General features: G+C 44.9%; 1 protein-coding gene across 2 annotated transcripts in view; it reads right to left on the reverse strand.

Moving 5' to 3' along the window:
• Phf20 (PHD finger protein 20) overlaps positions 1-5,587 on the reverse strand; it is a 110,754-nt gene extending 105,167 nt beyond the window's left edge. For both annotated transcript variants that reach the window (XM_057780696.1, XM_057780694.1), the window contains exon 1: positions 5,460-5,587. The gene's annotated coding sequence lies outside the window, so the exon portion shown is untranslated. The remainder of the gene's footprint in view (positions 1-5,459) is intronic.
• Positions 5,588-15,975: the final 10,388 nt, after the last annotated feature.

A 15,975-nucleotide genomic window follows, 5' to 3' on the forward strand; every position in this document is an offset into this window, starting at 1 on the left:
GCTGGAAAAGGGCCATGAAGGCTAACAGGTACGAATGAATCAAGAGATTCAGAATGGAAAAAAACCACTGAGAGCTGGGCATAAGCAGCAGATGCCTAAAATTCCAACACCTGGGAGGTAGAGGCAGAAGGGCCAGGAGTTCAAAGTCAGTCTAGGCTACTTAAGAGAACCGAGCTTAAAAATCTAAAACAATGAAATGTCCCCAAAACACAAGGAGAGAGTGTCACAAACTAAGAGCTCATCCAAGAATGTCACCAGATCTCCAGGACTGCCTTCTGGAGCATTTACAGACGAACCAGCAGCTTCCATTCAGGGCCAAGCACCTAGTTTCAGCCTGGCCTTTCTCAGGTCCATTTGAAGAACCAGAAAATCAAAGAGAACTGCAGAGACTCCAGTGGCTTGATGTGGAGAACCCTGACTCCCTTCTCACAGTAACAAGAGAGGAATCAGGAACAAACTGGCTATGCAGTACTTACTAGAATGATTCCATGTCAAAAATTATCCATCAGACTTGGGGTACGAGAGCTCAGTAGAAGAGCACTTGTCTTGAATGTGCAATACCATGGTTCAAACCTCAGCACCCAAGGCCAAAAGAAAATTTTTTAAAGTTCACCTTTAAACAACATATATTTACACACTTAAATCTGGCAATATACAGAGAAACCTGTAATTTTGTAGACAGTTTAAAAAGTTAAAGGTTGGCCAGGAACAGGGAACTACAGTGCAACTATCTACAGTACCAGACTTTGAGGTAAGACAGCTTTGGGCTACACACAGCAAGACTATCTCAAAAAGTGGGAGGAAGGGTTGGAGGCTAGAGAAATGACTCACGGATTAAGAGCACTGGCTGCTCTTTCAGAGGAACCCAGTTCAATTCCTGACAGTCACACAGCAACTCACAATTGACTGTAACTTCAGTTCCTGGGGATCTAATTCCCTCTTTGACCTCTGTGGGCACTAGGCATGCATGTGGTACAGATATAAACATGCAGGCAAATACATAAAACAAAATAACCTTATTTTTTTTTTAACTGGAAAAAAAGGGAGGGAAAAAAGAAATTAAGCAAACCAAGTTATGGTGGCACACACTCCCTTAATCCCAGCACTCCAGACGCAGAGGCAGGTGATCTCTGTGAGTTCAAGGCCAGCATGAACTACAGAGCTTTCCAGAAAAGTCAAGGCTACAGAGAAACCCTGTCTTAAAAAAACCAAAAAGAAAAAAAAAGAAAGAAATTGGACACACTGGTATAAATCTGCAACCCCAGCAGACAATTCAAGACGAGATCCTGTCTGAGAACAATGGACTTGAAAGAACTTATAAACCTTATAAACTGTGTCTGGAAAAAGGGAAAACAGTACCATTTGGCTAACAATCAGATTTCTGTTTTCACTGAGCACTCCAGCTGAATGTGGATATGGCTATTCATGTGTTCTTCCCTAATCTTAACACCACCCAAAAACTAGAATGGCATATATTCAGACCCCACCCCATCTACTAAATCCAAGCAGCATTTTTAACGAGAGGTCGGTCATTCTTTCCACATTCAAGATGAGAAGCAGGAATGTAGGACCCTTCAAGGGTGTACTTAAAGCATCATACAGAGCAGCAACAGCCAAATAAAGAGACAAACATAAGCAATCATATTTTATTAGGACCTACTCAGACAGACCTCCAATTTTTTTTAAGAAATATAATGAACACAGGATTTATTTCTCTTCCTGAAATAACACAACTTAGTTCTATGGTTTTGATAAACAAAAAATTTGAAGCAGCTTAGCTGTTCCAAAACACAATAATGGTCAATTTTATCCAAGTTCTCACACCCAGTTCAGGGCACTTCCCCACAAACTCCATTAATTCCTACAGGTTCCCAGGGGTACCATTAAATCCCCCAGCATCCCTAGGAAGCAGGTGCCTGGCAAATGTCCAGTTTCCAAATGAGATTCAGGACTTGAGTCTTGAAATGCTGTATTCCTGCCCTGTCCTACGATATAGCTTCTCAGACCCCAATGCCCTCCCCCAGCCTCGCCTCCTGCAGCTGCACTGTCAAGTACTTCCCAAAATGAAGAAAGGTCAGAGGAGTCATTATCCCCTAAGCATGTGAAACGCCAGCTGTGGAGAAATGAATCAGAGTTCAAGGATGAAAAGCAAAAATCTGGAGGGGAAAAGAGAAATATTAGGGATGAGGACCTATTGAGACAAGATGTCCCAGATGTTTGTAGATTTTTAAAGTGGGGGTTTGGAAAAAAGACAGGCAGATATTCAGATATTCAAGAAGAATGAGAGAGAAATACACACAGTTTTTTTTTTCTTTCTATTCATTCATTCATTCATTTATTTATTTTTGAGGCAGAGTCTCTATATAGCTCTGGCAGCCCTGGAACTCACTCTGTAGACCAGGGTGACCTCAAACTCACAGAGATCTGCTGCCTCTGCCTCCAAGTACTGGGATTAAAAGTGGCACCACCACCACATAAGGCTGCTAAAACCGTTTTTCAAGCAGAGAATCAAATTCAGGTCCTCCACTCACGGTAGGCAAATATCCCACCACTGAGCTATATCCGTCAGCCCATATGACTTCTTTTCTTGATACAGAGCGAATGGAAGGTAGTTTATGGGCTACAAGGCATACATTACTAGAAAAATCTCTTAAAGCCTTCACCCAGAACAGGGGGGTTTAAAAAAAATAAATAAAAAAGAGGAACTGGGCGGTGGTGGCACACACCTTTAACCCCAGCACTCAAGAGGCAAAGACACAAAAACAGGAGGATCTCTATGAGTTCGAGGTAAGCCTGGTCTACAAAGCGAGTTCCAGGGCAAGCTCCAAAGCTACAGAGAAAGCCTGTCTCAAAAAGAAGAAAGAAAAAAAGAAAGAAAGAAAGAAAGAAAGAAAGAAAGAAAGAAAGAAAGAAAGAAAGAAAGAAAGAAAGAGAGCAAGCACGCAAAACAAAAAAGAGACTGGGCAGTGGTGGTGCATGCCTTTAATCCCAGCCCTCAGGCAAGCGATCTCTTTATGAGTCAGCCTGGTCTACAGAGGGAGTTCCAGGATAGCCAGAGCTACACAAAGAAACCCTCTTGGGACCGGGGACACACACACACACACGACGACGACGACGACGACAGAACCTACCTAATCAGATCTGTTTGCTTGATACAGGGTCTTGCTAGGTATCCCTAGCCGGCCTGGAACTCTTCAAATGGCCCAGGCAGCCCTCAAATTTGCAACAATCCTCCTGCCTCGATTGCAGGGGTCAGACCCACAAAAACTATTGAGAACTTCACCAGAAACTTACAGGAAGTAAAACATCAGAAGATTAAAAAGTCCTACAAATAACCAAAAAAATTACAAGGGGATTCCTTTATAATTTGACTGCAGCAACAGGTCAGGAAGTCTCTTCCTCCAACAAAGAGGAAGAGAGAGGACAATCATTATCATCACCAGATAAGCAAAACAGTGTCCAACAGGAACCAGAAAAATGCCTGGATAGGCAGTGAACCAAAAGGGAATTTCTATTTGCAGAAAGATAAACGACATAAAAAAAAAAAAGTCATGTGAGCCAGGCATTCTTGCAGAATTCCAACACTTGCGAGGCTGAGGTGGGGGATGCCGTGGGTTCAAAGTCAAACTGGACTACTACTCAATAAGTAATAACCTGGACTACTCAGTAAATTCCGGGATAACCTGGACTTGGTGAGACAGGGCCTCACAACAACAATGAAAACCGCGAGCCTAGAAGGGGATCCTGTCAGGGAAGAAAAGATTGGGAGGAGTGACTAAAAGAACTGCCCCGGGGAGGGCACAGAAAGCGTTCTGCAGCTATGCATTCAACAGAGGAAGGAAGACCAAAGAGACACACTGAAGAGCTTGGGAGGGCCCATGAAGAGGAATGCGGTTCTAAAGAGGGAAGGAAACACAAGAGTGAAACTATCTTGAATGGCAGAAAAGCTTAAAAGAAAGAAAAAAGAGGGGCTCAGTAGGAGGACCTGTAATCTCAGTCCGGGCCACGGCAGCAGGACAATGAATTGGAAGGCAGCCGGCACTGCACAGTAAGTTCCAGGGGAGCTGCACAGCACGACCTGGTCTCAAAACTGGATGGTTGGCTAGCTGGCCACTTGACACTTGCAGCCAAGAATGACCACCTGAGGTTGATTCCTAGAACCCACGAAGGGGAAGCAGAGAAATAACATCCTTCAAGTTCTCCTGTGGTCGCCACATGCATTTCATGGCACACACCAAACAACAACAAAAAAGGACAAGGTGGGAAAATGGGGGAGGGAGTGCTCAAGAATGACCCCATCTAGGAGTGGGAGGATCCAAGAGAAAGGTGTGTCCAGCATTTGCTGCACCCCCAGGGTGATGTTTCCTGCTAAAATGGGTGCAACTCAAACTTTGAAGAAGCCCAGAAAGTAAACACACTCTCAGACAAGAAAGCCGTCTCCCCCAAGAAACAAGTTAGGTTGGAGAACGCCTGAAAAGTCACAACCCCAAGGACAGACTTAAGTACAAGTCAGTGAAACCCCTTATAGGTGAAACAGGAAAACTATGGGCCATAGCATCAGGATTTGGACTAGAACCGGAAAGGGATGCTCACCTCAGACTGTAGTACGGAGAAAAAAAAAAAAAAACTGGCCCTCAAATTTACTAACTTCTCAAAGCATACCAGTTTTGGGGCCTGGAAAGAAGGATTCTTTTCCTCAGAGTTGTGGGAAATAATAAAGTATTCCAAAACTCTGGTTACTGACCTGACTTCTGAGAGACCTATCAGTAGACTGAAAAGGGAGAACTGTTAATTAGGCTTGAATATGGGAGTGTCGCCTCAGAATAGGGGAGCAAAGAAAAGCGAGGATGTCTTCAGTCCGTTCTCAGGGATGGTTAGAAACTGAGAGAAAAATCCCAGGACTAGCGCTTAAGGAAGGGGAGCGACGCCCAGATTTTACAAACTATAGAGAAAGGGGACACTCCCATGTTCCCATGTACAGGGTCTTGAGGACAGGGTGTGCTTCCTATAGCAGGATAAGAAAAGTGCTACACGAAAACGCGTTCCCATGGCATAAGCAGCAGTGTAGGATGCACCCCAATCTCACTGGTCAAGCTGGGGGTGCAGCTCCGGCACCCCTCCCCACCCCCACTGCCCCGTTCCGCGCCCCGGGCCCGCACCTCGCAGCCCAGCCCCCTCGGGCCGAGCTGATTGGCCGTAGTGGCCGTCACTCCCGCGGGCAGCCGCAGTGATTGGGCGGCGCTCGCACGCCCGCCACGCTCACAGCAGAGGTCCCCGGGCCTCCCTCCGGGGCTAGGTAATCGGGGGCCAGACGGGGAGCGGGACTGAGCCAGGGTCCCGCAGTAGCGTGGGCCTCCGTCCCCGGTCCCGCCCGCACGGCGCGCGCGCGGCACGGGGCCTGCCCTTGCCATGGCCCCAGCCAGCTGGCTACGCGTCGCCGCGCCTCGCCACGAGCTCACCTCACGGCCCCGCTCCTGCTGCGCCGCTCCAGGACCAACCGACAGAAGGACTGTGCGCGCTGCGCACCACGTGACCCCGGGGACGCGCCCAGCGTATCCCCCGCCCCCTACACACACGCACCATCGCCACCACCAAGTGACGCAGCGGCCCGTCAGCCCCGCCCCGGGCCCCGCCCCACCCGGTCACCGGGACAACAGCGCGAGCAGGCCACGCCCACCTCCCTGACGCGGGAACACCAAGTCCGAACTCACCCGTGACCGCTGAGGTCACTAGAAGCCGGGTCTACAGAGCTAGTTCCAGGACAGGCACCAAAAACTACAGAGAAACCCTGTCTCGAAAAATCAAAAAAAAAAAAAAAAAAAAAAAAGAACTGCATTAGTAGAGACCAGGTGTGATTTGGAACACTTGGCAATCCTCCAACCCAGCATCCCATATATAAGCCCCTACATCTGCCTGTAAAATGAAATTTCTCAGATGCTAACGAACAAAAATATAGTAATTTGACTCTCAGAATCCACTGTAAAAGGTGAGAACCAATCCCTGAAAGTTGTCCTCTGACCTCTGTAAATTAACCTGCACTCACACATCATTCAAACACACACACACACAATAATAATAATAATAATAATAATAATCAACTTTGAAGAATTCTCATACCAGACTAGAGAGATGACTCAGCGGTTAAGAGCATTGCCTTCTCTTCCAAAGGTCCTGAGTTCAAATCCCAGCAACCACATGGTGACTCACAACCATCTGTAATGAGGTCTGGTGCCCTCTTCTGGTCTGAAGGCATACACGCAAACAGAATATTGTAAACATAATAAATAAATGGATATTTTAAAAAAAGAAGAATAATTCTCATACCTTGGTAGAGAAATTGTAAGTTTATAAATTAAATTATTTTCATCTGTCAGACACTGGTGGTTTATATACCTTTAATCCCAGCACTCAGGAAGCAGAAGTAAGTGAATCTCTGAGTTCAAACAAGTTCCAGGACAAGCAGGGCTACACAGAGAAACCCTGTCTTAAAAAACTTTTAAAAAAAATATTTTGGGGCTGGAGAGATGGCTCAGTGGTTAAGAGCATTGCCTGCTCTTTCAAAGGTCCTGAGTTCAATTCCCAGCAACCACATGGTGGCTCACAACCATCTGTAAAGAGGTCTGGCGCCCTCTTCTGGCCTTCAGGCATACACATAGACAGAATATTGTATACATAATAAATAAATATTTAAAAAAAATATTTTGGGGCGGTGGTGGTGCACGCCTTTAATCCCAGCACTCAGGAGGCAGAGGCAGGTGAATCTCTGTGAGTTCGAGGCCAGCCTGGTCTACAAGAGCTTGTTCCAGGACAAGAACAAAAAGCTACGGAGAAACCCTGTCTTGAAAAATCCAAAAAAAAAAAAAAAAAATATTTTGGTGTGGCCGGGCGGTGGTGGCGCACGCCTTTAATCCCAGCACTCGGGAGGCAGAGACAGGCGGATCTCTGTGAGTTCGAGGCCAGCCTGGTCTACAAGAGCTAGTTCCAGGATAGGAACCAAAAAAGCTACGGAGAAACCCTGTCTCAAAAAAAAAAAAAATATTTTGGTGTAAGTACAGCATCGACACTACTGTAATTATAGGCAAATATGAGGACTGTAGGAAGGATAGCGGGAGTCCTGAGCAGCAACACGCTAGCAGGCTTGGAAAACGAGGAAGCCCCAGTGCCTCAAGTCAGAGGCAGCAGCTGGTGCCCTTCTCAGCACAGGATTTCGATCTTTGTCTTTTTTTTTTTTTTTTTTTTTTTTTTTGTTTTTTTTGAGACAGGGTTTCTCTGTGGCTTTGGAGCCTGTCCTGGAACTAGCTCTTGTAGACCAGGCTGGTCTCGAACTCACAGAGATCCGCCTGTCTCTGCCTCCCGAGTGCTCGGATTAAAGGCGTGCGCCACCACCGCCCGGCTCGATCTTTGTCTTTGAGCAAAGTCTTGACCAGCAGTCACTGTTGAGCAGCCAGTTTCAGGTCATGTGGAGGGGGCAGGCCACAAGGGAAAAGGAATGGTCAGCCTCTACAGAAGTTCTTCCAAATACAAAAGAGGGAGGCGGGGCTGGAGAGATGGCTCAGTAGTTAATAGCACTATCTGTTCTTTTTTTTTTGGGGGGGGGGGTTCGAGACAGGGTTTCTCTGTGATTTTGGAGCCTGTCCTGGAACTAGCTCTGTAGACCAGGCTTGTCTCGAACTCACAGAGATCCGCCTGCCTCTGCCTCCCGAGTGCTGGGATTAAAGGCGTGTGCCACCATCGCCCGGCTATCTGTTCTTCCAGAGGACCTGGGTTCAATTCCCAGCACCCACAAGGAAGCACAACTGTCTATAACTCCAGTTCCAGGGGAGTTCTGACACCTTCACACCAAGGCAAATAAATTAAAGTTAAATTAATTAAAAAAAAAAAGAGGGAGGCATGGCAGAAGAAAGACGCTGCTGATACTGATATGAACAAATTGTCCTCAGAGCTAAACTTTGATTGATCTTACTTTTGGGAGGTTGTGGTGGGGGGGCGGAGATAATCCATCCTGGCCATGTCAGTGAATTCCAGGCCAACCTCAGCTATATACTGAGACTCTCTCAGCGAATGGGTAGAAGGGCTTGTCTTGAGAGTCTGGTAACTTGAGTTTGATCCCGGAACCCCAAGTGAAAGGGGAGAATAAACTCTGGAAAATTTTCCCCTGATTTCCATAGACGGGTCCTTGTTATGAAATAATCTTTTCGTATACTGTGAAGATGCACCTTTGCCAAGGCACCTTCTGGTTGGTTTAATAAAAGAGCTGACTGGCCCGTAGCTAGGCAGGAAATATAGGCGGGACAGCCGGACAGAGGACACTGGGATGGAGAATGCCAGAGTCTCCAGAGTCTCAAGAGATGCAGAGAGAGAAGCAAGAAGAAGGTGCTGTGTTGAAAGAAGGCCCAGGCCGGGCGGTGGTGCCTTTAATCCCAGCACTAGGGAGGCAGAGGCAGGCGGATCTCTGTGAGTTCGAGACCAGCCTGGTCTACAGAGCTAGTTCCAGGACAGGCTCCAAAGCCACAGAGAAACCCTGTCTAGAAAAAAAAAAAAAAAAAAAAAAAAGAAAGAAAGAAGGCCCAGCCACATGGCAGAGGGTAAATAAGAAATATGCATTAATTTAAGATGGAAAAGTTAGCTAGTGATCAGCCTGAGCATTTACAATTAATAATAAGTCTCTGAATGGTTATTTGAGACTGACTACCAAGACACAGAGAAACTCCAACCACAGGCTCTGACATCAGCAAAAAAAAAAAAAAAAAGGGCCAGGCAGTGGAGGTGTGCACCTTTAATCCCAGCACTCAGGAGACAGAGGCAGGAGGATCTCTATGAGTTTGAGGTGAACCTGGTTTACAAGAGCTGGTTCCAGGACAAGCTCCAAAGCTACAGAGAAACCCTGTCTCGAAAAAAAAAAATGTAAAAATTTTTTTTTTTTTTTTTTTTTTTTTTTTGGTTTTTTTCGAGACAAGGTTTCTCTGTGGTTTTTGGAGCCTGTCCTGGAACTAGCTCTTGTAGACCAGGCTGGTCTCGAACTCACAGAGATCCTCCTGCCTCTGCCTCCCGAGTGCTGGGATTAAAGGCGTGCGCCACCACCGCCCGGCAAAAAAAATTATTTTTTATTTCATGTTTTTGGTGTCTTGCTTGCATGTATTGCACGTATGTCTATGCACTTAATGCATGCTGTGTCAGTGAGGCCAGAAGATGGCGTCAGATCCCATGGAACTAGGTTACCATGGCTATTAGACCCGTGTAGATGCTGAGAACTGAACTCAGGTCCTCTGGAAGAGACCAAGTGACCTAACTACTGAAGCATCTCCCCAGCCCCAAATGATTTTTTGTTTTCCTACTTGATTTTGAATATAGCCTATTTAAGATAGCTCTAGAAAACATAAGCTACACATTTAATCCTAGAACTCAGGAGGCAGTCAGGCCAGCCTAATCGACATAGTGTGTTCCAGGCCAGGTAGAGCTATACAATGAAACTGTGTCTCAAAAAAGAAAAATAGAGCCGGGCGTTGGTGGCGCACGCCTTTAATCCCAGCACTCGGGAGGCAGAGGCAGGCGGATCTCTGTGAGTTCGAGACCAGCCTGATCTACAAGAGCTAGTTCCAGGACAGGCTCCAAAACCACAGAGAAACCCTGTCTCGAAAAACCAAAAAAAAAAAAAAGAGGGGGGCTGGAGAGATGGCTCAGTGGTTAAGAGCATTGCCTGCTCTTCCAAAGGTCCTGAGTTCAATTCCCAGCAACCACATGGTGGCTCACAACCATCTGTAATGAGGTCTGGTGCCCTCTTCTGGCCTGCAGACATACACACAGATAGAATATTGTATACATAACAAATAAATAAATATTTAAAAAAAAAAGAAAAAGAAAAAATTAATTAAATAAATAAAATGATCAAATAACGACCAAACACAAAATACTAAATTGGAAACTTTACTAGCCAATGGTGGCACACGCCTTTAATCCTAGCACTCTGGAGGCAAAGGCAGGCAGATCTCTGGAATTATTTTATTTATTTTTTTTTTTTTTTAGATCTCTGGAATTTGAGGCCAGTTTGGTCTACAGAGTGAGTTCCAGGACAGCCAGGGATATACAGAGAACTCTGTCTTAAAAAAAAAAAGTTAGGAAACTGATCTTTCTCAAACTTGGTTGGGCAAATTTTAATACATAGCCTCAGGACTACTTTGTCATGAAAATGATGGAAAAATCAAAACCAAAAAAAAAAAAAAAAACAAGCTCCTTAGCCCTCAGAGGTAGGAGATACAGAACTCATCAAGTCAGCCCAACACCCAACAACAGACCCAGGAAGACAGCTCTGCAATCAGACAGCGTGAGAACTCAGGAAGCTAGAACCACAGAGGCAGCTGGCTAGAGGCCCTAGGGCTTCAACGCCACAGTGCCTGGCCCCAGGCAACCTGAGTCTCACCTGACCCTGAGGTCTTCCCAGTTTGACTTTGTTGATGGAAAGTTCTTCAAGCCTTAACTATTCTCTAGTCAAGGATGAGGAGAACTAAATGAAATGTCATATTTCCAGCATTTGGCAATATTCTAAGGAGGGGAGCTAAAGGAGGAAGGAAACATTCTTGTCCGTCCTAGCCACCGAAAAGAGAAAATCTACCCGTACCACTTGAAGAGCACAAACTCTGCTCTGAGGTCTCTGATCCCAGCACCAGGGAGACAGAGGCAAGCAGAGCTGTTCAAAGCCTGCCTGTTCTCTGTAGTGAGTTCCAGGGCAGCCAGAGCTACAAAGTGAGACCCTGTCTCAAAAACAAAACAAAGCAAAACAAAAACTCATGGGCCTGGAAAGACAGTGCAGTGATTGAAAGCCCTGGTTGTTCTTCCAAAGAACCTGGGTTCTGTTTCTAGAACTCACATGGAGTTTCAAAACTGTATTTCCAGCCCCTGGGAATCTAATGTCCTATTTTGCCCTCAGGAGGTACCAGGATCTGTGATGTACAGACATATATGCAAGCTAAACAGTCATAAAAAGAAAAAAAAGCAAAATGAAACAATACAATAAACTAACCAACTTTGAGGCCTAGTGTTTTTGTTGTTGTTGCTGTTTTTGTTTTTTGTTTTTCGAGACAGGGTTTCTCTGTGGCTTTGGAGCCTGTCCTGGAACTAGCTCTTGTAGACCAGGCTGGTCTTGACCTCACAGAGATCCGCCTGCCTCTGCCTCCCAAGTGCTGGGATTAAAGGCCTGAGCCACCACCGCCCAGTGAGGCCCAGCTTGATGGTAAAATGAGACAAAGAACCCAGGCTAAAAAAGAAGAAAGGGAATGGAGGGATGGCTCAGTGCTGCTCTTGCAGAGGACCAAGGGACCAGTTCCCAACCCCACATGGTGACTCCCAACCATCTGAACTCTAGTTCCAGGGGAGCCTTCATCACTAGGATGCACATGCAGGCAAACGTTTATATACATAAAATACAAATTAAATTTTTTTTTTTTTTTGGTTTTTCAAGACAGGGTTTCTCTGTGGTTTTGGAGCCTGTCCTGGAGCTAGCTCTTGTAGACTGGGCTGGTCTCGAACTCACAGAGATCCACCTGCCTCTGCCTCCCGAGTGCTGGGATTAAAGGCGTGCGCCACCACCGCCCGGCGCAAGAAATAATTTTTAAAAAGAACCTTTTATTTTTGGGGGAAATAGATCATAGGTAGTCACTAATGTGCACTGGATAAGTTGCATCTGATGAGGTGAAGCCCTGGCTGACGAGGGGAGCAAGAGCAGTGCTTCTTTATTTTTTTATTTTTATTAATTTTTTTTTTTTTTTTTTTGAGACAGGGTTTCTCTGTGGTTTTGGAGCCTGTCCTGGAACTAGCTCTTGTAGACCAGGCTGGTCTCAAACTCACAGAGATCCGCCTGCCTCTGCCTCCCGAGTGCTGGGATTAAAGGCGTGCGCCACCACCGCCCGGCTTTATTTTTATTAATTATAAACACATGTTTAATCTACTTTGTAAGATTCTTTTTAAAAAAAAATATTTATTTATTTATTATGTATACAATATTCTGTCTGGGTGCATGCTTGCAGGCCAGAAGAGGGCGCCAGAACTCCTTACAGATGGTTGTGAGCCACCATGTGGTTGCTGGGAATTGAACTCAGGACCCTTGGAAGAGCAGGCAATGCTCTTAACCGCTGAGCCATCTCTCCAGCCCCCTGTAAGATTCTTTGAAAGTATCTGGGAAAGTAATACAGCCACACATCAAGGCATATATGCTCAGGCCTTAAGCAGGGTCATTGCTATTTTACTATTATTGAAAATCATATGTAAAAGTAATATTGTTGGGGCTGGAGAGATGGCTCAGTGGTTAAGAGCACTGACTGCTCTTCCAAAGGACCTGGATTCAACTGTCTGAAGATCCAGTTGCAGGGGATCTGACACCTTTACACCAATGTACATTAAATAAACCATAAAGAAAGTAATATTGTTTCCATGTAAGCAACCTTCAAATGTGGCTAACTGTGCTGGTATTCTTGATTATCTGCTGGCAAGAGGCTTTAGCCAATGACAAGACAAAATTTAAAAGGTTTATTGTGCCTGCTGACTTCTAAAGACTTGCTTCTCTAACAGCTAGACCATGTAACCACAAGAGATCCCACCCTGCTGGGTGTCTGTTCCCTGCCATCTCCCCAACAAGGCTAAGGCAGCCTGGAACTCACTGTAGCCAGGCTATCCTTCAACTCTCAGATCACTGCTTTCGCTTTTCCAACTGCCGGGCTAGTAGGCTTACCTTTAACTCAGAGTGATGTTTATCATGGTGACCAATGAGTATTTACAGCAAATGGCTGGCAGCTTATGTTTATACTCCCAGCGCTAGAGAGGCTGAGTCAGAAAGATTGCCAAGTATTTGAGGGAAGTCTGACCTGTACACTAAGACCTGTCACAAACAAGCAAGCTAGTTACAAATACAAAATAATAACAACAAAACTAAAAAATTAGCCGGGCGGTGGTGGCGCACGCCTTTAATCCCAGCACTTGGGAGGCAGAGGCAGGCGGATCTCTGTGAGTTCGAGACCAGCCTGGTCTACAGAGCTAGTTCCAGGACAGGCTCCAAAGCCACAGAGAAACCCTGTCTCGAAAAACCAAAAAAAAAAAAAACTAAAAAATTAAGCCGGGCGGTGGTGGCACACGCCTTTAATCCCAGCACTTGGGAGGCAGAGGCAGGAGGATCTCTGTGAGTTCGAGTCCAGCCTGGTCTACAAAAGCTAGTTCCAGGACAGACTCCAAAACCACAGAGAAACCCTGTCTCGAAAAACAAAACAAAAAAAACAACAAAACAAAAAAAACAAAACAACAAAAAAAAATAAAAAATTAAAAAAAAAATAAAAAAGAAACTACCAATGTAAAAGCAAAATCATGTGATGAGATGTTTTTGATATTTTCTATATGATTTTCCCTCAGAGACTTAGTTTTCTCTCTATATCTTGTTTGCTAAATTGCTGAATGACTATTTCATTTATTATTTATTTATTTAAATAATGTGTTCCTATTTTATGTGCATTGGCATTTTGCCTGTATGTAGGTGTCTGTATGAGGGTGTCAGATCCCCTGAAACAGGCATTACAAACAGTTGTGAACTGCTATGTGGGTGCTAGGAATTGAACCTGGGTCCTCTAGAAGAACTGCAAGTGATCTTAACTGCTGAGCCATTTCTCCAGGCTTGAGTATGATTATTTTTTCTTCTTCTTCTTCTTTTTCTTCTTCTTCTTCTTCTTCTTCTTCTTCTTCTTCTTCTTCTTCTTCTTCTTCTTCTTCTTCTTCTTCTTTTTAATATTTATTTATTTATTATGTATACAATATTCTGTCTGTGTGTATGCCTGAAGGCCAGAAGAGGGCGCCAGACCTCTTTACAGATGGTTGTGAGCCACCATGTGGTTGCTGGGAATTGAACTCAGGACCTTTGGAAGAGTAGGCAGTGCTCTTAACCTCTGAGCCATCTCTCCAGCCCCCTTCTTCTTCTTCTTCTTCTTCTTCTTCTTCTTCTTCTTCTTCTTCTTCTTCTTCTTCTTCTTCTTCTTCTTCTTCCTCTTCCTCTTCCTCTTCCTCTTCCTCTTCCTCTTCCTCTTCCTCTTCCTCTTCTTTTTTTTTTTTTTTTTGGCTTTTCGAGACAGGGTATCTCTGTGTACAGTCCTGGAACTAAATCTTGTAGACCAGGCTGGCCTCGAACTCGCAGAGATCCGCCTGCCTCTGCCTTCTGAGTGCTGGGATTAAAGGCATGCTTCACCGCCCGGCTACTTTTTTCTCTTTTTGAGACAGGGTCTCACCTAGCTCAGCCCAGGCTGGCATCAAACTACTTTGGCCATGATGACCTTGAACTCTTGATCTTCCTGCTTCCATCTCCAGAACACTGGGATCCAGGCTTTCATCGTGGAATCTGGTTTTATTTGGTGTAGGGATTAAACACAGAAGTTTGTATAATACTGGGATACACCCAGGCAACAGAGCTAGACGCCCAGAACCTAAATATCTCTTCTTTGCAAGTAAGAAATCTACAGGTTGCCGGGCGGTGGTGGCGCACGCCTTTAATCCCAGCACTCGGGAGGCAGAGGCAGGTGAATCTCTGTGAGTTCGAGACCAGCCTGGTCTACAAGAGCTAGTTCCAGGACAGGCTCCAAAACCACAGAGAAACCCTGTCTCGAAAAACCAAAAAAAAAAAAAAAAAAAAAAAAAAGAAATCTACAGGTTAAGGTAAAACTATTTCCATACTATAAAATTAAATGTCATGCGTTGTGGTGGAGGTTCACACCTTTAATTCCAGCATTCAGGAGGCAGAGGCAGGCAGGTCTCTTTGAGTTCCAGGCCAGTCAGGTCTACAGAGTGAATTCCAGGTCATCCAGAGCTATACATAGAATTTTTTCTTTAAAAACAAAACAAACAAAAAAAAAAAAAAAGAGGGAGAGAAAGTTATACTGGGTAATATCAGATTTCTGAGTTTATGGCAATACTGGTCTACAGAATGAGTTCCAAGACAACCAAAGCTACACAGAGAAGCCCTATCTAGGAAAACAAAGAAAGAAAGAAAAAGTTTTTGGCTCAGGTCTGTCATTCTAGCACTTGGGAGGCTGTGAGCCTGGCTTTTAGATCAGATACTACCCTGGTGAAGCTCAGCCTTGGATCTTATCAAGTTCTTTTACTAAGCTGCACACAGACTAGCAAGTGCATGGAACAATAGGAATCTGCCCAGGCCCAAGGTAACCTGGATTAAGATCTCTGTCTGGGGCTTGAGAGCTGGCTTAGAGTTTACTAGTATGAGTTGCTTTTCCTGAGGTTCCAGTACCCACATGACCTCTAACAGACCGTCTCTTTGCTCTATGGGGTTACTGTTGGGTCTCCTGAGTCTCTCCTGCTGTGGGTAGCTTAAGTTACTATAGGAGATTTCACCCAAAATCCTTCTTAGAAAGCTCTCTATGGCACAGACATGTTGGTTGTGGTGGTGAGACTCCTTTAGTCCCAGCACCCACAGGTAGAGACAGGTGGATCTCTGTGAGTTGGAGGCCAACCTGTTGTACATAGTGAGTTCTTGGTCAGCCAAGACTACCTAGAGGGACACTGTCTCAAAAAAAAATATATATATATATATAAATTAAGTAAGTCATATGTATATGACTTATTAAATTTGTTCGTTTTTTGATATAGGAGTTCTCAGCGTAACAGACCTGGCTGCTGTCCTGGAACTAGCTCTGTAGATCAGGTTGGCCTCAAACTCACAGAGATCTGCCTGCCGAGAGCTGGGATTAAAGGTGTGTGCCACCATTGCCCGGCAAATACACTTCTTTGTTTTTTTCGAGACAGGGTTTCTCTGTAGCTTTGGAGCCTGTCCTGGAGCTAGCTCTTTTTTTTTTTTTTTTTTTTTTTTGGTTTTTCGAGACAGGGTTTTCTTTATTGTAGAACTAAGCCTTTTGCAGGACTGAAATGCTTTTTATTCTTTTAGAGAGGGTATTCTTTATGTAATACTAACTTGTCCTGTACTTACCAAGCGTCTGC

The sequence above is a fragment of the Chionomys nivalis genome, chromosome 9 (assembly GCF_950005125.1).
Source record: "Chionomys nivalis chromosome 9, mChiNiv1.1, whole genome shotgun sequence".
Taxonomy (NCBI): Eukaryota; Metazoa; Chordata; class Mammalia; order Rodentia; family Cricetidae; genus Chionomys; species Chionomys nivalis.